Source organism: Rhea americana, unplaced genomic scaffold, assembly GCF_003343005.1.
Source record: "Rhea americana isolate MKP2758 unplaced genomic scaffold, rheAme1 scaffold_2, whole genome shotgun sequence".
Classification (NCBI taxonomy): Eukaryota; Metazoa; Chordata; class Aves; order Rheiformes; family Rheidae; genus Rhea; species Rhea americana.
This window is the reverse complement of record NW_028186149.1, coordinates 16,921,573-16,943,844: the sequence shown is the minus strand read 5'-3', so window position 1 is coordinate 16,943,844 and position 22,272 is coordinate 16,921,573. Positions and strand designations below refer to the sequence as shown.

Below are 22,272 nucleotides of genomic sequence, written 5' to 3'. Positions count from 1 at the left end.
CTAGGCAGAGTAAATATGAAATGCAATTCACTGAACATACTTTATAAATGAATTCAACACAATTGTTCCATATTTGGTAAGAGCTCTGGGATGGACATTCCTGATGAAATATTCAGGAGAGAGTTGGTAGTTCTTTGCTGTTTCCTACCAGTCATTACCAGGAGATATCTCTACGGAGACATAAAATATACAATACCTGAGATTTTCTTACAGCACTTCAGCTTCATTCCTGTTTCTCTAGAGCCTATTTCACAGCAGCTCATGCAGAACCATTATGAGCAAACATCTAGTCCTGTGTTTGCCCAGCCAATCCTTACAGGCATGAATGAGAAGGAATGATATTTCTTCTACAGTTTACTGCACTTGTGAGGGGTATTTGTTTCTATAGTCATTATTTTATCATTTTTTGTCTCCCTAGGATTTTAAAGTGTCAGTGCTGTAGCTTCTGCATAGAAGTGAGATGATATAAACTACACATTGAAGAATTCTAAGCAAATAAATATTAGGTGGTCTTTGGCAGGATGGCATGTCTAAGAGGAACAGTGCTTAGTATAAGCTCAAGGGAAAGTAGGTAATATAGGTACATGGATATGCTAGTTGCTTTTTGTCCTGTAGGAACTAAAAGCTGTACTTTTTATTACAAATCTGTGATAAATGTGCAGCTCTTTCACAGGAATGGACTCCGTCAGTCACTAAACAGGTATGTTTGCAATGGAAATCAAATAGAATCAATGCTCTTAGATTCTGGTCACTGAGGCTGACACTGAAGGGATGGGGGAAAAATGTGTAGATAAATCATGTAACTGCCTTCAGATCAGATCTGCAATATTAGTTATAGATAGAAATGCATAGAGCAGAATGGTTAATATGTCTCATTATAACTCAAGCCTTACTTGGACTTGTGGTAAGCACTTGGTATGAACAGTCTGTAAATGAGTATCTGGCCATTTGGGCTGGGGAGACAAACATGACCAGATCTGATGCTATTGATACCACTTCCTTGTATGTTGTTGGCTATACAGGCTAGTGTGTCTTGTACCAGTCTAATGACCCAGCTAAGCTCAGGAGGACTTTGAGCCTTTAGAATTAGAATCATAATTAGTTATAGAAGAGAGAATTTTGTGATGCTTTTACTATGTTTGCAAAGAAATGACCTTGTAATAATAGTGCCCTATTGCCAAGCATAGGATCATGGAATAGTTCAGGTTGTAAAAGACCTTGGGAGGTCTGTAGTCCAACCTCCAGCTCAAAGCAGGGTCAGCTGCAAGTTAAGACCAGGTTGCTTGGGTCTTTATTTAGTCTTGAAAACCTCCAAGGGTGGAGATGGCGCGACCTCTCTGGGCAGTTTATTCCACTGCCTGACTTGCTTCATGGTAGGAAAGTTTCTCCTTACATCTAGTCTGRGCCTCTTGCCTGTCGTCTCTCGTCCTCCTGCCATGTGCTGCTGTGAAGAGCCTGGCTCCATCTCCTTGATAGCATCCTTGCAGGTGCCAGCAGGCTGCTGTGAGGTCTGCTGGCTGAATGAGCCCCTGCCCTCAGCCTCTCCTCATGTGGCTTCAGTTCCCAACCATCTTGGTGGCCATCTGCTCAACTGGCTCCAATTTGTTGGTGTGTTTCCAGTATTGGGGAGCCCAAAATGGACACAATATTCTAGATGCAGTCTAGCGAGAGCTACAAAAAGGGGATAATCCTTTCCCTCCTTCTCCTGGCTGTGCTCCTGTTAAGGTCTTTTTTGCTGCCAGGAACACTGGAAACTGAAACTAGAACCCGAGCCCAGACCCCGGGGGTGTTTCAGCAGAGCTGCTCCCCAGCTGCTCAGGCCCCAGCCTGCCCTGTTGCAAGGGCCATGATTCACTGGAAGATATAACAGAGCTGAAAGATATGTTCAAAGCAATATATTTGGCACTGTTGATTTATTTTACCCATATTTCTACATTCCTCTTTAATGTGAAAMAGCATTTAAATGATGTAGAAAACTTATATTCAACATCTCTGAATATTTTTTCTTTTGTGCATCAAGCTTAAATAAGCTCTGATTTTAGGGAAGGATTAAGTATACAGTAGTTTTGCTGTCTTCCAAAACTGACTTTAAAAATTCATGTAAAAAAAATTCTGACTTATTGGATTTGTAATTCCTTTCACACTAACATGCTGTCTGGCTGTGAAGTGTGCATGAGCGAGTGTTGGTTAAACTGCTCTCATAACACAGGTATTAATGTGCTGCATGATCACTAAGGTCTTAATGCTTCCCTAGCACCTTAGGTGTACCTGAATGTAGCGGATTTTTTTCTTTCTTTTCTTTTTTATTTTCTTTTGCTAATTAGGGTCTCAAGTATTGCAAAGTAATGACTGATGTTTAATCTTCTACATTTGCTTTTTAACTCTAGATCAGGTTGAGTCTCAGTGAAAAAAAAAACAGTGAAATAGGAAATAACATTCACTCCAGGCCTGACATTTTTCCATCATATCTTTAATGATAAAGAACAGTATTGAAATCAGAAAGAGACAAATTCATTGCTGTTGCACATCAGTGGTTGACTTCCTAAATCTGTTATTAATGAATTGCAACTGTTTACATCAGCACAGGATGTGGAGACATGGTGGATTTTCAAATTTATTTAGAGTAATCGATATCTGTCGGAAGCCAGCTCTAATAAAACCTGTAAGATAAGATGAAAGACAGAGATAATTCCTGAAGTCCTTGTTCAGCTAATGTCAACAGGGGCCTTGTCTAAGTGAAGAATGGATTTGGCTCAAAGATCAAACACAGAATATCTCATTTTTCTCGAGTATATTTGTATTTACAAGTAGGCTGTAAGATATAAACACAATGAAATTACATGGAAGCCTTAGAAAACTGAGTGCTGTGTACACGGCACAGGAATATTGTATTTTTCCATGAGCAGTAGGAATACTCTCTTGCAGTTCCATTCAAGTCACTGGCTTTAAAGAAACAATTTTATAGTTATCTACTGTGCTGGATATAGACACAGCTGTTGCTGTGTTRTACCAGTGCTGTTTGTAGCTTTGGCAAAAGATGAAAAAAATGGTTCTGAGGATTGTAGCAAATAATATTAGATATACTGGAGTGCATGATTGCTACACTAGGCAGCACTTGCTGGACTCTGCCCTGTTTGAAATTCATTCGTATGAAATGAATGGCTGAGCATGTGCTTTCAGTTCAGTGTTCCTATGTTTGTATTTCAGATAGCTGATTCTAGAGTTTGTTTTTCTGACTCCCTATTCTGGGTACTTTGGTTTTTAACTCTTGTGTTCTCATAAATTCCTATGATGGCTAGTAAAAGCGCGGTGGGACTGTACACTGCATGGTGCTGTTGAGGGTCTGTTGAGGCACCCAGAGTCTGTGTGTGCCCGTGTTTACTCCTGAATGCTTACCTGCATGCAGTAGACACCACAGTCTTTGAAAATTGACTCACAGTAACTGAATGTTGAATTTTTTGTGCCAACTAAGTAGCAATTATATCAATACATGTAACAATGTCAGGTATGCATCAAGGTTACTCCTTTGGTTTCTCTCTCTCTCACACACACTTTTTTTTTTCTTCAAGTAGCAAGCTGTTTTTCAGCACTACCGTTTTACTACTACTTGTTACTCTAACATTTCAGTAACTTTCTTGCCAGAACTTAGGGACCAAGGACTGCTGTACACAGGTCAATTGCTCAGTTTCAACACATTTTTCTCATATCTTTCCTTTACTGTGCTCAGAGCACGCTTCGTTTGGCTTCACTTCCTGTGGGTCTCAGTTAAAGCTGCTGATGTCCTTTAACATCTCTTGGTCAGACTGTTGGGTTAAGCAGTGGCATAATGTACTAGTCTTTATTTTTAAAAATCCGGTAGCTAGGTTTAGTTACAAATGTAGCTGCCACAGAAGCTAGTGGAGTTAAACTAGAGCTCTGATTTGACTCTTGCATCTTAGCACTGAAAATACTTTGGTTATCTGAATTCAATGTAAATAAAGATTTACTTGTTCTAATTCACAATTTAGCAGTGTTCGGCCCTTGGCCTGGAGAGGTCTGAGCTACAGAACAAGTAACTTGTGTGAAAATTTCGGTAGAGATGGACATGGATACTTTATGCAGAGAATGTTTTTGCTTGAATGTATTTTTACCTTCCTACCATAAGAAGGAAAAATCGTTGCTTAAAATCCCTCCTAAGTGGCAGATGAAAATCCCTGTGACAGCTGTATGGTAATGACCAGCACTACCTGACAGGGAATGTGGTCACCCAGGAGTTTCTAATGACCTGAATAGGTCATGGTGCACAAGCCGCTTGTGTTAACCCACCTGTGGTTATTTGCCTTGTAAACCGAAGTTCAGCCATTGTATCTTAAGCCATYTTAAACCACTAGAGCGGTGCAAGCTGGGAAAACTTAGACCATCCGCACCCTCGTAATCAGGTCAGCTGAATTAAAAAGTAGGRGTAGAGGATGGTCTCATTTCTTAGAGTCTAGGCTTAGTCCTGGGTGCTGATCTCTTAGATGATTTTGAATGGAGATTTTCCTTCTACTGTCCAGCTGGCTGCAATTGTATTACTATCATCTTTCTTTTTAATCTGTGCTTGATTTTTTTTTAATCTTACTAAATATGAAGGAAAAACATCTGCTATAGAAAATATTCTGAATTGCAATTCAGAGAGCTTATGAATACTGTAGGTTTACCACTTGCACAAAACTGTGTGGGTGGCACACTGTCAAGTGCAGACAGCATGGTGGGAGATCCCAGTATGGAAATCTATTTTTAATAGTAGTGAAAAGATGGAAAAAAGCATCTGCATGGCAAACGCTAGATTTGGAGGGTGAGAATGGCACATTGGATACAAATTAAATTACAGTATGGACTCAGACAGATATGATTAAAAATCCATGTGCTTAATCCACCAAATCTTTATAGAGTTCATTACCTTCATGCAGGAAAACTCCAGCTGAGAACTTTGGACTGATTTACTTGAATAAGTACTAAGTCAAACATTAACTTAAGGCTCTCAGGGAATTGGTCTTGTATTTCTAAAAACTAAACTTCTCATGCAGTTCTGTAAACCAGGAAGGATCTGAAAACTTATCTGTGCTTTTTCACTAATAAAACTGTTTTCTGATTCTGTAGTTGTTTTCTCAGCTGTTTCTGAAGTGCCCCTACCTGGCTTTAATGTTACTATATCTACCAGTTGGGTCTCTAGATAACTCTCAGAAAATATTAGCAGAAAGTATTTGTGAAATGGGTGACCAGGCTGTACAAAATAAATATTCTGGGCTTTCTCAGAATGTAAAAGATTGTGCTTGTTACCAGAACATTTCCCTGATTTCCAGTATAAATGCCATCTAATATGTGTGTTCCAAAGAGCTGCCTGCCAAATACATTGGATTTGGAAAAGAATTTTTCCTGCCAGTTGCTGTATGCTTAGCCTGCCTGCCATTATCCCCATCAGCTTTTTTCTAATGGTTGTGCATTTTACACAAGTGCAAAAGAAAAGCAATTTAGGCAGCTTTTTGTGTATAAGATATTCTACAGGCAACTCACCTACTGGAAATGAAGCAATTATGTATTTGTGATAATTTCCCCCCCGCACATAATGTTTATTCCGTGAAAGGCATAATTGTGGAGACAGAGTTCTTATTCTTTGATGCATTTTTTTTGAACAGAAGAAAAACATGATTTTGTATACTGCTGTAACCAAGAAGAGCAATTTTTAATAAAAGCAATTTCTTTACAACAGAGTAGGAAATTGTTTTGCCCTTTGAGAAGTGTTTAGTATTCAAATGCTTTTATTAGGAGACTGAAATTAGAACTCTTGATATATTAATGAACATAGAATCAGGAAAAATCAGTCAAGGCAATTGAAACATTTTGTTTAAATGATTTTAGGATATTTAATTTTATCTCTGATCCTGATTTTTTTTTATTACAACTTTGACTGTTAGCTATAAAAGGAATTTTGAACTAAAAATAGGGTTGTTTGTGCGTTTTGAAAATGGCAGCAAGAACTATTTGKATATCTATGGAGATATTTTTCCATTTCTCTTATTTAAGAGATCTGTTAGTGTCTTTTTTCCACAAAATGTTTCATCTCTGACAACTCAATGTTCTTGATTGAAAATACTTCGATCAAAATAATTCTCATCTGCCTCCAAAACTGTTAAGTTTACTCTCATACTCATTTCTAATTTAACTAATACTAGATTTGTTTTTTTTACTTTCATATTATTGTAAAGAATATAAGACATTTGTTGTGATTTAAGTGACTTCAGTAAAGGCAGCAGACCTTCTGTTTTGTCACTCTTTGGAGCGATGTAGTTGCCAAAATATTATAATGAAAACTTGACATTATTCAGAGAGGTGCTTCCGTGAAAGCTTTTACACTGGCACTGTACTGAATTATCTTGGAYAAACTGTGCCTTTATCCTGAATATAAAAGTGCTAGTGCTTGATCTGCAGAGTAAAGTGAGTTGGGCAGCGCGGTGGAGACGAGACCTTTGCTAGCAGCTCGGAATCGCCCTCTGTATAAACCTGTATTTTTGCATTGACTTCAGAGGGAGTTTGGGGTGAGCTGGCAGAGGTAAGAGCCCACAGGCAGGGGAGTCAGCACCCCCGTGAGGGTCAGCAGGCGCTTTCTTTGGGCGCCCGCTCTAGCGGCTGTTGTGGGTGAGCTGCGGCGGAGCCCCGCGTGAGAGGTGGGCGCGGGAGCGCTGCAGGCGCTCCTCCTGCGGCTGGAGGCCGTCGGCATTACCCTGGGGCACTGCGGTTTCTGGGGGCGTCTGCAGCACAGCTGTGACACCGCTTTCTTCAAGTAGCTGCTGGGACTGCTATGAATCGATGTTGCTGAGTTTTCAGATTCTTGCTAGTGTARATACAAGGGCCAGGATTATAACTGTATTCTTTTTACGTATTGTTTAGCTGCATACTGTGGCTCACACTCTGTTTTTATGTGGAAAGCTAGCTGTGAACTAGTTCCAAGGTTTCTGTTATTCTGCTGCACCAGATATTTCTCCTAGGTTGATTCATGAAGTCAATCAGCTGTCAGTGTTGTTCCTCACTTGTCCTTAAATTATAGGACATCTAAGCAAAAGTGAAGCCCCAGCCCCCTTGCTTAAGCATTCACTTAAGAAGCATTTACTTAAGTATTTTATAAGGGGTTGGTTAAGTGAGATAGGATAAGAAAGTTTCACACATACCAGATGTGCTACAGTTCAGAAATTATTTATGCTTCTGGGGCTCAAGCCTGATGTAACCGGTGCTTGGTCTGTGTGTCAATACAGCGTTCCAGCCTGTGTGGTTCTGGCTCTCTTCTATTCCCATTTCTTACTGCTCCTTTAGACACTTCCTCATGCTATTGCTGTGCTAGTCCTGGCAAGAGGATGACTCTTCAAGGAGGTTTTAGTGTCTGTGGAAGAAAAGAACTTGTTATGGGTCAGCTCGTTGTCAGCTCCGTGACCTATAGTTTAAATAGATTCTCTTCAAAATATCCTGGATCAGTGTGTCCCCAGACAGATTGATATCAAATTTTCTGCTCAAAAAACAATATTTAATGAAAGTTTTGCTGTTTCACACCAGCAACTTGGCTAATGTTTTGTAGGTGTGACAAATCTTCAAATGGATTAAATTTGTCTTCTGGACTCCGTGGGTCAGAATTTGTTTCTCTTGGCTTAGAATTAAAGTATTAGAGAGAGGATTTTATGTAAATCCTTACTGAAGGGTGTTAAAGATTAAAGTGAATTCTGATCAGCCTAAATCCTTAAGTCTTTACTCCCTGGCCCTCGCAGCTGCCCATAGGTACCATCTTTAAGAAACGGGACAGAGAGGTGTTATTAGTTGAGGAGAGCTTGTTGGGACAGCCCACTGTGAAAAGCAAATCCCTCATGACCTGAGGCTRTATGGTTCTCTGAGCACTCTCATAACCATTGTGCATTAGCCAAATGCCTGGGAAAGTCCTGTAATGACTAAATCTTGTACAATGCTTACTTCCAGTCTTTCCKTCTTTCTTTGTCTGATCCATTCCAGTTCAGATAGTGCCTTCTAGTCTTTTATAATATACTTTGAAGCTCATTGTTTTTGAAGTTGATACAAATTCAGATATCTAAATAAGCAACCTAAATGTTATCCATGGCTTTCATCAGTTCCATAGAAGGTGCAAGCATGCAGTGCTTCTGAAAATGAAATTGTACTTAATTGGTATTAATAGTGAAAAATGGAATTGCCTTTAGTTGAATCATGAATCCAAGTCTGGATGTTTAAACGTGTTGTAGTACAGCCTGGACACCAGCTCTGTACCATTGCCATTTCTACTTTGAAATTACTGCCCTCAGCCTATTTTCAAGAGCCCATGTCTTAAAATGTATACTTTTTCCTCAATTGGAAAACAAACCTACTAATTAAATATCTAAAACTGGGCTTCCATGTTAGAATTCTTCAGATTTTAGGGGCTTACTACAAAGTTTTTATCAGTATTAAAGTTGTCTTCATGATGTTCAAATAATAAAGTATACGATTTTCAAACATGGTACCGCACAGTCAAGTGCAGTATAGTCATGATGATCTTAGGGCAAGGTACTGCACTAAAACTGAAAAATCTGTTCTTACAGTGCCGTTTACRGATGGTTGAAAATGAGCACTTAATCTTAACTCTTAAGACACAAGGGTGTGCACACACACACATACACACAGTGCAGTTGCTAGCATTTGTAAAAATCTCAAAGTTTATTTATCAACTAAAATAAATTAATTTTTTCTTCTTTCTATTCTGATCAGAATCACTCTCCATATTATATTAACTGTTCTTTTTGGTGAGAAAAAAATAAGTGTTCCAGGACTTGCAGCTAGCCTAAATCATGTTCCTGTTGCTAGATTCTTTTTTATCAGCTCCCCMTCCTCTGCTATCACTTTTCATTTATATTACTTATAATAGCTTTTTCATATATTTTTCAGTAAAGGTGTGGTCAAAGGCACAGTGTTTGGCAGATTATTGGCTCTGTTGGGCAGTGTTTCTGTAGGGAATTGAGGTAAAAACTATCAGTATTAAAGATGTCCAAGCACTCTTCTCTTTTATCTCTGCTTGCAAAAAATGGGCTTATATTTTTCTATTAATGCTATTTCTTAAAAAAGATTCTTAATAGAATCATTATCAGCATTAGTACTGCARTAGTATGCAAAGCTGCAAGACTCCCATTCATGGAGAGAGTTTTGGAGTAGCTGTAGTCACTGTGTTAAGGGAGTGACACATTCCAAATGCAATAAAAATTAGGATTAGATACTGAAGTATGTGACAGCTTAGATTGAAGGCAACGCGCCTCCTGATGTATAGTGTTTTTCTCAAATTATAGGGTGATCCTGTGCCCTTTCACCAGTGCTTGGGGGGCTTATTGTTACCTCTCAGAGGARCAGTCAAGGTCAAACCGACTATACCTCACTACTAAGATTGAACAGTTTGGTTATTAAATGACATTCTCACTTTCCACTGTGGCTTTGAAGGAAATAATGAAAGCTATTAAAACATCCTGACCTAATATAATGTTACTTTAGCTCTGTTCTCTGCTGTGGTTACAAGGACGAGAAAAGAAAACACATTTCAGGCTCGCAGAAGTGAAAATGTCTTTTCATTGGTATTCTGGCTTTTCATACGGATTCAAGAACAGGTGCACACTGTAAGAATTCTCTTTTAACTAGCTTTTAATGTAGAAAAAATTAATTATGTTTCTGCATAAAGAAATTTTAACAMCACCAAAGATTTCTTTAAAAATAATAATTTTAGGCTGTGTCATGATGGATGGATGGATGAATATCTGATTGTCATATTGCGTTTGACAGGCACTTACCCTTACAGAGCTGTCAGGCTTATGCTTTTAGTGTTATTGTTTCCAGGAAAGGCTGCTGTTGTCGTGAACGTTCTTACAGCAGAAGGCAGGAGAGAAGACATTTAAGATCTCTGCTTGAGCAAAGCTGAAGGTGCAARTGACATTTGTTCCAAAAAAATCACAGACTTTCCAATGCGCTAAGTAACTAATACGGATAAAGTACTGGTCAGCATATTTCTATTTAAATTTTAGGAGAGAAATCCTGCAGTGTTGAAACCTTGGTGCTCCCAGATCCGTTCCATCTGATTCTCTATTGCCTTGTATGTTTTTTAGTCGTTTATGAAAATATTATTCAGAATCTGTGATACTTACTCTTGCTACCTGCTGTGACAATGAGAGAGACTGCATCAAGCGCAGGAAAAAGGAGAATTGGTATTCTTGTTCAGAGTCTGCATGGTATCTATGCCTTATTTCCACAAYATTGTTAGTATGGGATTATTTAAACATAAAGTAATCTTTCAGTACAAATTTGTATTTGGATTGTTATTCTGTAAACTGCCACCCAGCTGAGTCTCAGATACCATGGCTATATCTTGAGCAATATAATTTTCTGTATAACTGAATAGTGTCTCATTTTAGGTGACATGTTGTACTTTAATGACCAYATGTGTGTGACCCTCACACCCTCTCCCTAGGGCTAGCGCGTGGCAGACCATGGCAGCCCAGAGCAGACTCAAGTCACTGCTGCGCTTCCATTTTTCCAGGCATAATCRATGGGGAGATGTGTCCAGAAGAAGTGCACTTGTGGTGGGCTGGCAAAATGCTTTTTGGTTTCTGTTTTCTCAGCYATTCCTCTTCAATGTGAAGCTATTAAGATTTTTATTACTGTTGGAGGAAAACTGTATCTATGAATTGTTTTTTGCTTTTTGCTCGACTACCTCTGTATATTATTTCACAGCAAGCTGTTTGTGTCTATATGTGGGCCTGCAGCCTGTCCTTCATGGATGGGGCCCATGGAGATTCATTATGGTATCTATGTAACCCTCTGGAAGTGCTTACAAAACTTTATAAATTAAATGTCATATCTGAATGAGCCATCTGGTCTGCTAAAGAAATAACTCACCTCAGTGAGTGTGTTTTATTTAGAACCACTGAATAAACATATTAAGTATGTGCTATTCTAAAAGTAAAGGAAAACTACCTGAATCCACCCTAAAAAAAAAACAGAATAAAGTTTTAAATTAAAAAAAAAGCCATCCACAGAAACAATGTATTTTAAATTTAGTGTCTTTTGGCTTTTCTGTAATGTAAAGGAGAAAGTAAAGGAAAGTGTATATCTGACCATCGTGAATTAGGTTTTGTTTCTTTTTGCAAAAGAGGGACTTTTTTAGAATAGATTTGTCTGAAGTTTTGAATAATTTTAGTGTGAAATTCACTGCTAACAAGCAAGAAGAAATGTAGTATGCTAAAGAGAAAGAGGCAGAACTCTGCACTCACAGATTATGGTGTGGAAATAATCTGCTAGAAAGTGGGAACTTTAAATCATGACCATCTCCCTGTTTGAATGACAGCTCGTCCAAGAGCTGTACTTCTGGAAATGACGGCACTCAGTCTTGTCCTCAGTGTTGCTGGGGAAGCAAGGGTTTAGGATGAAGCGGACAGCTACAGGGATGCAGTAGATGTAGAGAGAAAGAGTAATAATAATAATAAAAACAAAACTAGGAGAGAAGTCTTCCCAGTGGGTCTAAGAAAATGCTGGCTTTGTTTGGCTTGTTTTTCTGCTATGTAGAAATAGGAGTGACAAAACTGTAGTGAAAGCAAGTGTGATTTCAATCCATCCATTATGAAAACATGTGAAAGTGTTCTCATCATCTGCTAGTTACAGATAGAAACTATTTTAATCATAACTAAGACCAGTTAAGATATGGTAAATGTTAAGTTACTACAAAAATGAATCCCATGACAGCTGTGATTTTTAAGATACAGACCTATGAAGTAGGTATCAAACTTACTTGTGAAAKTCTTGCAATGTCTCATTAATTATCTTCTGAAATGTCTTCTAAAAATGAAAAGAAAGAATGTATAAATAGTCTTAGTATTGGGCACTTTACCCCAYGTTAAATTAATACTCTGCACTGACAATAGCTGATGATGATTACATCAAGGTAGAAGYTTACTAGACTTCTGAAATAACATTAAATCTGCATGCCTTTGCATGCTCTTCTTGTGACTTTTTGACTTTTTTTTTYCCCCTCATTCTAGCACAAAGTTTCCTTACAGGGTGGCTGTGTTTCTTTTGTTTTGTTCTGTGGTTTTTTTTGTTTTGTTTTGTTTTTTTTTGCTTTTTTTGGGGGGGGATATTTCTTTTTTTCTTTTTAACAGTTCTGGTATTGAAACTGAACAAGACTGGAGGATTTTCCCATCTTGTAGTTCTTGTACTCATTTTTTAAAAAGATCTGTTCTTTTTGCAGCTATTCTTAATCTATTTCATTTCGGTTATTACAAAGTTTGAGTTGAACCCATAGATCATCCCATGTTGTGGCCAAAATAAGACATGTTATGGGCATATCCTYTATCCTCAACATGCTACATTCAAATGCATTTCCTGCAGTCATGAGCTGTGGTTATCTTCTGTTACTCCAGTGTAATTTCATGGGCACATTGGACAYGAAGAATGCAGTTTTAAGTTACTGTATTTTATAAGGATGTTTGTCACTGGTAACACGTGCCAAAAATGTGTGATTGACTGGCATAGCTTCTGTCTGAGTGTCTTGGTCACTTGCATTTTTTCCTAACGGAACTGGTTAGATTTCTGGGAATTATGTCTCATCTTACAGAGACATAGTAGACATGTTTTAGGAGAACTAACTTTTGCTACTTCTGCTTGTTGAGTTATTTTTTTTTTTTTTTTAATAAGAGTTCTACATTTTAACTCTCACGGAGATGCAGAGTGTATATTGGCTTTTAATCTAGCTTGTATTTTGACAAAGCTCCATCTTTTAAATAGGTAACTGGTTGAAGTACTTTTCTTGTAAACTCTTACTTTGTCAGGCACACAACTGCTTTAATATAGTGCTGTTACTTCAAATGAGACAACATGAACAGCTTTTTAATGATTTGTTTCCCAAGTTGCCTTTTAGAGCTGTTCTGCAGGAGGATCCATAAACAAGGTCTCATTTTGACCTAGAAAGTGGAAGTTGACATTAGTATTTTGGTGCAATCYTAAATTGGTCTGCAAGAGTAAACAGAATGCAAGTAAAAAGAGAGTGATAATAAATTTTTAACCATTAAGAGCAGTACAGAAATATCATGTCCGCTTTGATCATTTTTATTCCTAATGTCTTTTTGGTGCTTTGTGCTTGCTTTTTGAAGTGAAAGGTACCACCAGAGTAGCACAGTTCATCAGAGGTATCACAAAACGTCTGTGTGAGTGTATTCATTTGTAGCTGACATGGATGAAAAGAGGTAAAACAAAAATTACAGCTTTGKGTCAGCCTTCTTTGTGAAGAAAGGTATGAGATATTTAAGGACAGATTTATATGAAACCTTCATGTGTTCAATGGCATAGTGGTAGCTGCAGTTTTTTAGCAAGAACMTAAGAGCAGCAGTGTTGTGTGTTTTGAAGGAGAAAGTTTTTATCGTTCTTTCTTTCCATGACCAAACTGATAATAAATTGCATAGAAATTGTTAGGAAATTGCATGATAGATGTTTTTAGATGTTCTTGCAAGRCCTCAGATCAGATGCAACCTGGCCCTGGTCTCGAACATCACAGTCATGAACGGGGCTGCGTTATAACCAAGCCACTTTGATCCAGGCCTTGTGTATTGACATTGTTKGAGAATCCTCCGAACCATGGACACTTGAGCAGTTGAGGAGTTTTTTACATTACTGTATCAATATTTCTGCTTGGTCTCCCATCTCTTGGGAGATTTTTCTCCCTAAGCCATTCTAGCACTAATTTTTGTGACATATCTGGCTTTTACTTTGAACCTCCATTCAGCCCGATTACAATATCCACAAGCACAAAAGATTATTAATCTCAAAGAACATTATAAATGATGCAGAAACAGAATATAGTGCATCAGGGACATGTGCTGTGTGTATCAAGCCATAGTTAACAGGAAAGAGTGAATTCCAGTTTTACTGAAATACAGAATTGAAGAATGCTGAGGGATGGTGGTGAGTAAAAGGGAGAGGTAGGTCCTGGATTTGAGTGTTGGTTCTTGTATGTCTCTTGTAATAGTGAGCCACTCAGTCCTTACTGTGGTGTGCATTAGGTCAGGCACACGTAAAATGTACATGACAGTATAAACTTGTAGGTGGATACATTTTAGTTGCTGTTTTTGTATTGCCGTGTCCTTTATAACTCGGCAATACTTGTTGATGTAATTATTTCAGCTGCCAGGTGGATGTGCTGCTGACTGTTCTGCCCTCAGCCCGGCTGCTGCTGCTGTGCTGCCCAAAAAGAGAGACTTTTCGGTGAACAACCAGTGCCTTCTCTCTTGGAGACTATCCAGGCTTTTTCAGAAGTCAGTTCTTTTGCTCAGTTCATTTTGTGAACATGTTGTAGATATTTCCCTTCATCAAGCTAGGCTGTTGAGAAGGGCAAAGCTGCTCTGTTGCAGACTGTACATTTGCTTTGATCTCGAGGAGAAATCTGGCTTTGTCAGGTTCAGTAAGCTTTCTTTTTCCACTACACTGCACTGCAGTACTTAAAAAAAAAAAAAAAAAAAAAAAAAAAGGGGGGGGGGGGGCAGAGAATAAAAGCTAGGTGTCATGGGATTTTTCTCATCCTTTCTGATAAGCCAGTAGCCTTTTCCAGAAGGAGAGGAATCTCGACAATTGCTGCACTTGAATACATTAACATATTCAGATATTCAGTGTCTGGACTTGCATTTAGGGTAATAGAAGTCCGAATGMAATTGGAAAATCACTTAGACTGTATTCAGATATGAACGGTTTTAWTTTTTTTTTTCTCTTTGGGGTGCCTAATTAGGTGATAAAATGCAAGATGTCATGCAGCAATGCTGCTTGTGCACATCTTGGCCATATAGGGAAGTGGAATATCGGTTAGCAGTGTTTCAGCTGTTTATTGACGTGTGTAATGACACAGCTTCTGCAGCACTCTACTCTCACCTCTTACACAGGCACTGAATAGCGTTGGTTAACGCTCTGAATTTCCATTTCATGAAGGATGTTGTTTTGCTTTCGTTTCGGTTTGGAACAAAACAACTTTTTAATACTTCTCCCCCCAAATGGAAATTCACAATATTACAGTTTTAGCATTTGATTTCTTGATTTTGGAAAGGTATTTCAAATTATACCTTGCAACTGTTTTTGGTGTATCCTTAAATAAGATAAGAATTACAGTCTGAAATAACGAACAGATAAAATCAAATTAAAATACAATTTATAATGTCTATATTTTTAACTTACTACATTCTGAAGCACCAAATAAGGTGTTAATGGAGTCAGCCAAATCAGAGTTGGGCCATTTTGAGTCCTGATGCACAGCTAAAGGAACTTTTAAAGGCAAATATATCTTTCTTCATAGCTGTGCAGTGCTCTATAGCATGATAGAAGACCACTTAATTATAATATTACTTGAGCAGTTCAGAATAACCCTTAAGATTAATTTCATCATGTTGATATCCTAAAAATAAAATAAGAAAGTGTCTCTTAACTCTGTTCATTTAAATGTCAGCAAAACATTTAAAATAGAGGTGTACATTTTTCCTTTTAATATTAGCTTGACTTGGAAGTGACGTATTATTTTTCCGTCTTATAGTCCATACCCTGGCTTCTGCCATTAAGGCCACAATTTCTTTGGATTCAATCTGTASCTTACAGGCCTTGAAAAAGCTGCTTAGCAGAGAAGTAGTTTGGAGGACCCAGGTTGTCTGGCTGTTCCATCTAGGACAGGTTTGGGAGCATGTTGGTGCAAGAAGTCGAGTGAGGTTTAGATTTACAGGCTCTCAGCCTTGCCTCAGCCTTCAGAGACCGCAAATCTGCTGAAGGGGCACTTCAAGCTATTTCTGTCTCCATCTCCTTGAGCTGTATCTTCTGTAGCTATTGAAAGATAAGGATGGCTGTGCAACTAGATGTTCAATGCAGGATCTGATAATTTGCATGGACTTGTGCTATGGCTTGTTTTTCTTGCAGAGTGCCTCCCAGTTTCTCATAAACTTTAGTTAAGCCATTTGGAAAAGCTAACACATGGCTCTTTCTATGACTATTGATGGCTATGAATGTTCTTTGTATTGGAGAGCTGTGATTTGACTATTTTGTACTAAAAGCTGCAGTCTCTTTTTCTTTTATAACTTTATATTTTGCATACTAATGATATTYTATATCACAAAATAGTAATATCCTCTTCTATATATTGTCTGTACTGTGTTACAAATATCATGTTTTCAAGTGTTCTTAGTAGGTATTGTTCTATGTAGAYGTTCTATGATACAGAAATATACTGGCCTCCTGCTAAGATAAAATTGGCAGAATTTTGCTGAGAAAAGAGTTTGTGCTTTGCCAGGTGAATAAACAAAAGAGAAAATGCAGCAAGAGGGAACAGCTGAGCTGACTGCCCCCCACTTTTGTTTGTTTTTTGGTAAACTTTATTCAACTTTATGTTAAATATATTAATATATACTTAAAGTTACAGCAATATACTGTCATGCAAACAAATCTTTTGGTTTTATGCAAGTACTCATTTTCTCAGTGCAGACTCAAAAAAACCTGCCAACAATTCCATGTGAAGTAAAATAAAAAGGTATCAATGGAATGAAAAGATTATTGAATCCATGAAGAACTTGCAATTGATTTTTTGCTTTGAATTGTCCCAAATGGTAAAGTTCATGCAACTTAATGTCTCCCAACTGCATACATATAACCTATAATCATGACTCAAACATGGATATAAAGAAGAATCTTCTCTAGTGCAGTAAAGGCAGTGAACATTTTACTGAAGCTGAAACAGTGGATGTTCAACAAAGATGCAGAAATTACTGAGATTTTTGTGCTTCAATTGGCAGAGGTTTAAATGCTTTGTGTAAGGGTACAATCCAGTGTCCTTTGAAACTGTTGGGTTAGACCAATATTGCAAACGATGGAGAAGAAAAAAGCTGTAGATGTGGTATTTCATGGAAATGAATGCCTCCAGCATCCAGTGATGACTGGAACGTGACTGCAGAAAATAATTTTGACCCATAGTATACATTTAGATGGGAGAATAGAGAAAGATTTTATACACACACACACACACACACACGCATGCATACATACATATGAAATATGTAAATATGTATAAATAAAAAAATATGGCTGTTTTACAGGTATTCATAGTCTATCAAATGAAATGAAGTTGCAAACTCTCATCTGCCTGTTTTCCTTTTGGTACTCTCAGCTTATTGCAGATGACTGCAGGCATTTCCTTTGATTGGTAACTTCCATCTGTACATCAGGTCATCAACGCTTAAAAGCCACAGAAAACACACAAGRTCTTGATTACTTTTTTCAAGATGTTGCCTGCAACTATACACATTTATATCRTTTGTGACAGTAAAAGTTAAAGTCCATCAAGATGTTTCAGCAATGCTGTAAGCTCACTTCCTCATTATCTCATTATTTTTAATTGCAATGACACCTTTGGTTTTTACATGGWGCTGGAGAACACTATGGTTTTCAGTAACTAATACTATGGTTGTATTGCTCAAACTTTAAGGACTTGGCTTAGATCCAACCTTATTTTTCTCTTAAAGAACAGCTCATAGRAGTAGGGCACATCTGACAGGGGTTCCAGTGGGGAGGGGGAAAATGTGTGATGATTTCTGAGGGAATGCTAGCAGTGCTACCGGTCACATTGAGTTCATTTCTATATAATCAGGCACAGTAGCAAGTGACCTGCCTCCAAGTTGGAAATTCAGCCTTAATTAATTTGCAAGAATGGAGAAGGTTGTGCATTTGAAACTAGCCATCAGACACTTAGCTTCCTGACATCACTTAACTGCCTGTGCTATAAACGAAATCTCAGAGGAAATATAGCTTGTTGGTATTCAATGTTTAACCTTTTCAGCGAGAGGGACATATCTGAATCATCATGAGCATGTTGTATCAGTCTCTTACAAGTGGGACCACAGCAACTGAGTTGAAGTTTTTCAAACTCCTTTCCCTCCCCTAGTGGAGACAAAGTATCCATGTGGTCTTAAAACTTSGAACAGCCGAGTGCCTGTACTGTAGACAAAAAGGTGGTTGTAGTAAGTATTTGTTTTTTGTGTATTAAAATGAGATGAAGTAGATACTGCTGAGTATATTGGATTACTCTTGATTTAAAACCAAAAGCATTTGCCAAATATARTCTCAAACCCATGGGGGGCAATATTATATTTACAAATAAGATGTAAATCATTAATTTAGCTCGTTTCATACTGAAGTATAGTGGACAGGTGAGCATTTAGATTTGTATGCAACTCAAAAGTGGCCAGTTGATCAACTTGGGTTCTCTCTCTCTCTCTCTCTCTTTTTTTTTTTTTTTTAATTTTCTTAATTTAGTTTAAGGTGCTGAACTGATTTCACTCAGGTCTTGATATCTGGCACTCAAAGAGGTGTGTTTGGGACACGCAGAAGAAGGGAGACATAGATCACCTATTGTTGTCTTTCCAACCAGAGGAGTTGCCAGGCAAACCAAAGTAAGTGGTTATATTTGTAAATATAAAATAGAGTCTCTGCAAAAATAATTATATTTAAATTGATGAAAAAATAACCAGTTTGACAGTCAATACAAATGTTTTAAAAGCGAAGGAAGTAAAATATTGTACTCTGAGGTCCTTATGCMTATATTTTTGTATGAGCTAGAGTAATTACACGAAAGATGCAAATGCTGTCAATAATGCATTATGAAAATCTACCCTTAAGTTTATAAATGCATGCATGAACCTTGGGGCATCAACTTGAAGAAATTTAAATCACAATGACAGCTCTGATCAAATGATTAATAATAACAACAATATTAAGCTGTGTTTTGGGTTGGAAATAGAAACCTGGCCTGAGAACCAAAAATAAGTGTAAAATGAATAAGCAATTAAAAATCACTGATTACACTTATATAGTGATCCTTTGTGTCATATTCCAGAAAACAAAAATTCAGTAACATTTTAGGGAAAATAATGCTCAGAGAGCTGCCAGCACTATTTAGTTGTTAGGTGACTGAACTAAAGTGATTATGAAATCATTGAGCATGAATCTGGTATAACAGCAGCTGTAATTTGTAAGGCTCCACTGAATGCAGTGAAGTTGCTTCAGATTATGCTAGGATAAATTAATTCTTAATTTGGCCATTGTCATCTGATTTGATAGTGCAAAGATCTGATTTGATAGTGCAAAGTCTTGTATTTCCTAGATTTAAACAAAGCAAATATATCTAGTGAGGTGCACATTTGAACCAGATTTTCTAATGTATTTCTACCTATTTTGAAATTTTGTGGTTTTCCTCTCTACTTTGAGAGTAGTGAAGAACTTTTACTACCAAAAAAAAAAAAGAAAGAAAAAAAAAAAGAATTCCAGGGTGATGTCATGAATAGATAAGCCAATACATGTGGTAATGTTTTTTGCCAATGTTTTTCATAGCTAGTTGTATATGTAACCTGGTTAAGTCCATGGATTTGGAGAGGTTAGCATAATTCAAATTACAGCAAGGATGGAGAAAATTAAGCTGATCGAGGGAGAAGAAGGAGAGGAAGAATTTTAAGTGCAAGAACGGGAACAATTCTTTGATTTGGACACATACTGTGTCCATCAGAGCCAGGTGGACTGCTCCTTGAATGCCTTTATTCTAAATGACTTCCACACTAAGGGTGAGGGTTTTTTGAACAAACCTGTTGATATGTCCACATTACAKCTGGGAAGTGTAACAACAGCATGGCTATGCCCAGCTGAGCTGGCGTTAACCCAGCTCTGATCACCATACCTGGGCAGATAGCGTACAGGCTTCATCATGTGTTGAACAAATCTTTTGGGGACAATGAGCACTCCCCTGGGCAAATGTTGCACTGAAACGTACGTTTCTGCTTTTCCTGACATCATCTTGCAAAAGGAATGAATGGAGAAGACTTGGAGGATGGAAAAATAGAAAAAAAGCCAATTCTTGCATAATATTCCTGGTGGTAACTATGGAAACAAACAGTGGGAAGGAATTTTCACTTACATCGCAGTCATCTTGCACGGAGCCTTGTCTCAGTTCTGACTATTGTGTAGATTCTTTAATGCAAGTCAGTCTTTAAAACACAGTTGGACTTGTAACACTCGGTGGTAGATGTTTTACGATGACTGATTCAGAATAGTGTTCTAGTGCTGATGGGAATCTCAGGCYTGTGATTGAGTCACAACCATAGCTTGAGAGCTCAAAATCGCTTTGAGAAATGTAGATTTGCAACAATACAAATACAGGCACTGAATAATTGTTTGGATTCCTATTAAAAAAAACTGCTGATGACAAAAATGACATTGAGCGAGCAGCTCTTGACTTCAGACAGATTTGATCTAAATTCCTTTAAAATGCTGTTTCCTTTGACTTCAGTGRAYTTTGAATAAAGCTGTCTTTGATTTCGATTCAAGTACTTGTATTTTGAGATTTGAGGATTTCAGTGTGGTCTCTCAAACCTACTTCTTGTGGTTTCCTTCTCGGAGCTGGAATAGCTGGTGTTGGTTTAGCATAGCCAAATTATCAGTGAATCACACAGACACATGAGAGTAGGATCATGTTTTTAAAAGACCAAACTCCTACCCTGCCTTGACCGAAAGGAAATGTCTGGGCTGAGAGGAAGAAACATTTCATACTTTTGGATTTAAATCTCAGATGTTTCTATCCCATATCTTAGCTTCAGTAACTGCTAAACTCAAACTGATAGAAATGACRAGTAGTTTTGTTTTCCAGCTGTCAATTTCTTTATTGCTTCTAATTTTGAAAGCTGAATAATTTATGTATAAAAGAGGATTATCTTGAAGATGAAGTGACATCTTTAAAAACTTCAAGAAAGTTCAAAGTAAAAATAATGCACCTGACTGCAAGAATAAAAACATAACAATATGGTAATTATTAGTGTTTAATAGATATCTATGTTACCACAGCCCCTAGAAATACTGATGAGACTTATGGATTCATTGTGCATGTATAAAACAGACTATGCCCATAGTTCCTGTGATCCAAGGACTCAACTGCAGAGGGTTCTTTACACCAAGGTTTCTGTGGCTTTGCAGGATCCCTGCCTCAGCACACCATTTCTGCAGCGGAGATCCAGCAGCAGGGTCAGAGCTTCCTGACCCCCAAATGGATGCAAGTGCAAGTGTAAAGCTTGACACAGCTAAAGCAAATGCGGGTAATTCCAGAGATTTCAGCAGTTGCAGAAGCTGAAATATTGGCCCTGTTTGTGTATGATAGATATATGAATGGGAAATTTGTGTCTATTCCTTCTATTCTGTTTGCTTTTGTAGGTAACCTRTAGATGAAGGCCTACAGCTTTCTCTAAAGTCTACGTTCCTGAGGTTTTTTCCTCCTCCCAGTCTAACATTGTGTGCTGGCAGATCACTTCTAAGCTTCGCAGAAGTGGGTGGTGAAAAGGAGGACGTGAGCCTAAGCTCAGAAGTTTCTGCCCAGTTCACTTTTCTTTTACTTCTTTAGATTTTAGTAATCCTTTCAAGTGAAAGGAGCTGTCCATTTTAGATTGCTTGTCATCTCTACTGCATGTTGCAGTGGAAGAATTTGTGGAAGAATGGCTGAGTTTACTGAATACTGCTAAATAGATCTGTGAGGTCTGTATGCTTCGCCTAGAGTTGCAAGAATAGAGCTTTGGGGCTCCTGAGAGTATCAGTGTTCAGCTGTGCCTTTCTTCCAGTACTGACAGAACAAAATGAAGTGGGTTTTATTCAATGTGATTTTACCCATTTTTCATGTTCTGCCTTTCCAAAGCAGGGTTATGGCTTGTAGCCCCAGGGCCTAGAAGTGTCAGCCAAATAATTAATAACAGCAGCTGTCGATGAACCAAAAATCATGTTGGTAAATAATGTTCTCAAGGACAATACCTTTTACTCTTTGCAGGAGAGCAAACTATGCCTTGAAGACTGTTAACTGTTAAATAACCGCTGACGTAGAAGAGCAAATGGTGTCTGCTCCCACAGAAGACACCTGGGACTGGAGAGAATGAACTGAGATGTGGGCTCCCAGGACTGCCTCTGATATGGCTGCACGTTCTGGAGAAGATGGATCTACTCTGTGACTTGTAAGACTGAGTTTAATTTCTTGTCTGGTTCAACAAYTCAGATTATGCACTGCTCCAGAGCTTTAGCATCATCTGTGAAACAGTGAAAAATGCAAGCCAGATCTGCTGGGATATTTATCCATAAGATGTAAATATCTCCAGTCTGTGGTATACATAAGAGTAATTTTGATTTTAATCACTGGCGGTCCAAAATATGTCC

At 38.0% G+C, this 22,272-nt stretch overlaps 1 protein-coding gene across 13 annotated transcripts in view; it reads left to right on the top strand.

The window, feature by feature from the left end:
• FRRS1 (ferric chelate reductase 1) overlaps positions 1–22,272 on the top strand; it is a 166,383-nt gene that overhangs the window by 116,183 nt on the left and 27,928 nt on the right. For 12 of the 13 annotated variants that reach the window (XM_085303640.1, XM_085303639.1, XM_085303638.1 and 9 more), the window contains 2 exons: positions 18,352–18,488; positions 21,893–22,073. The gene's annotated coding sequence lies outside the window, so the exon portion shown is untranslated. Of the gene's footprint in view, positions 1–18,351; positions 18,489–21,054; positions 21,075–21,892; positions 22,074–22,272 lie in introns of those variants that run through there. The other variant, XM_085303633.1, reaches the window with a different exon arrangement.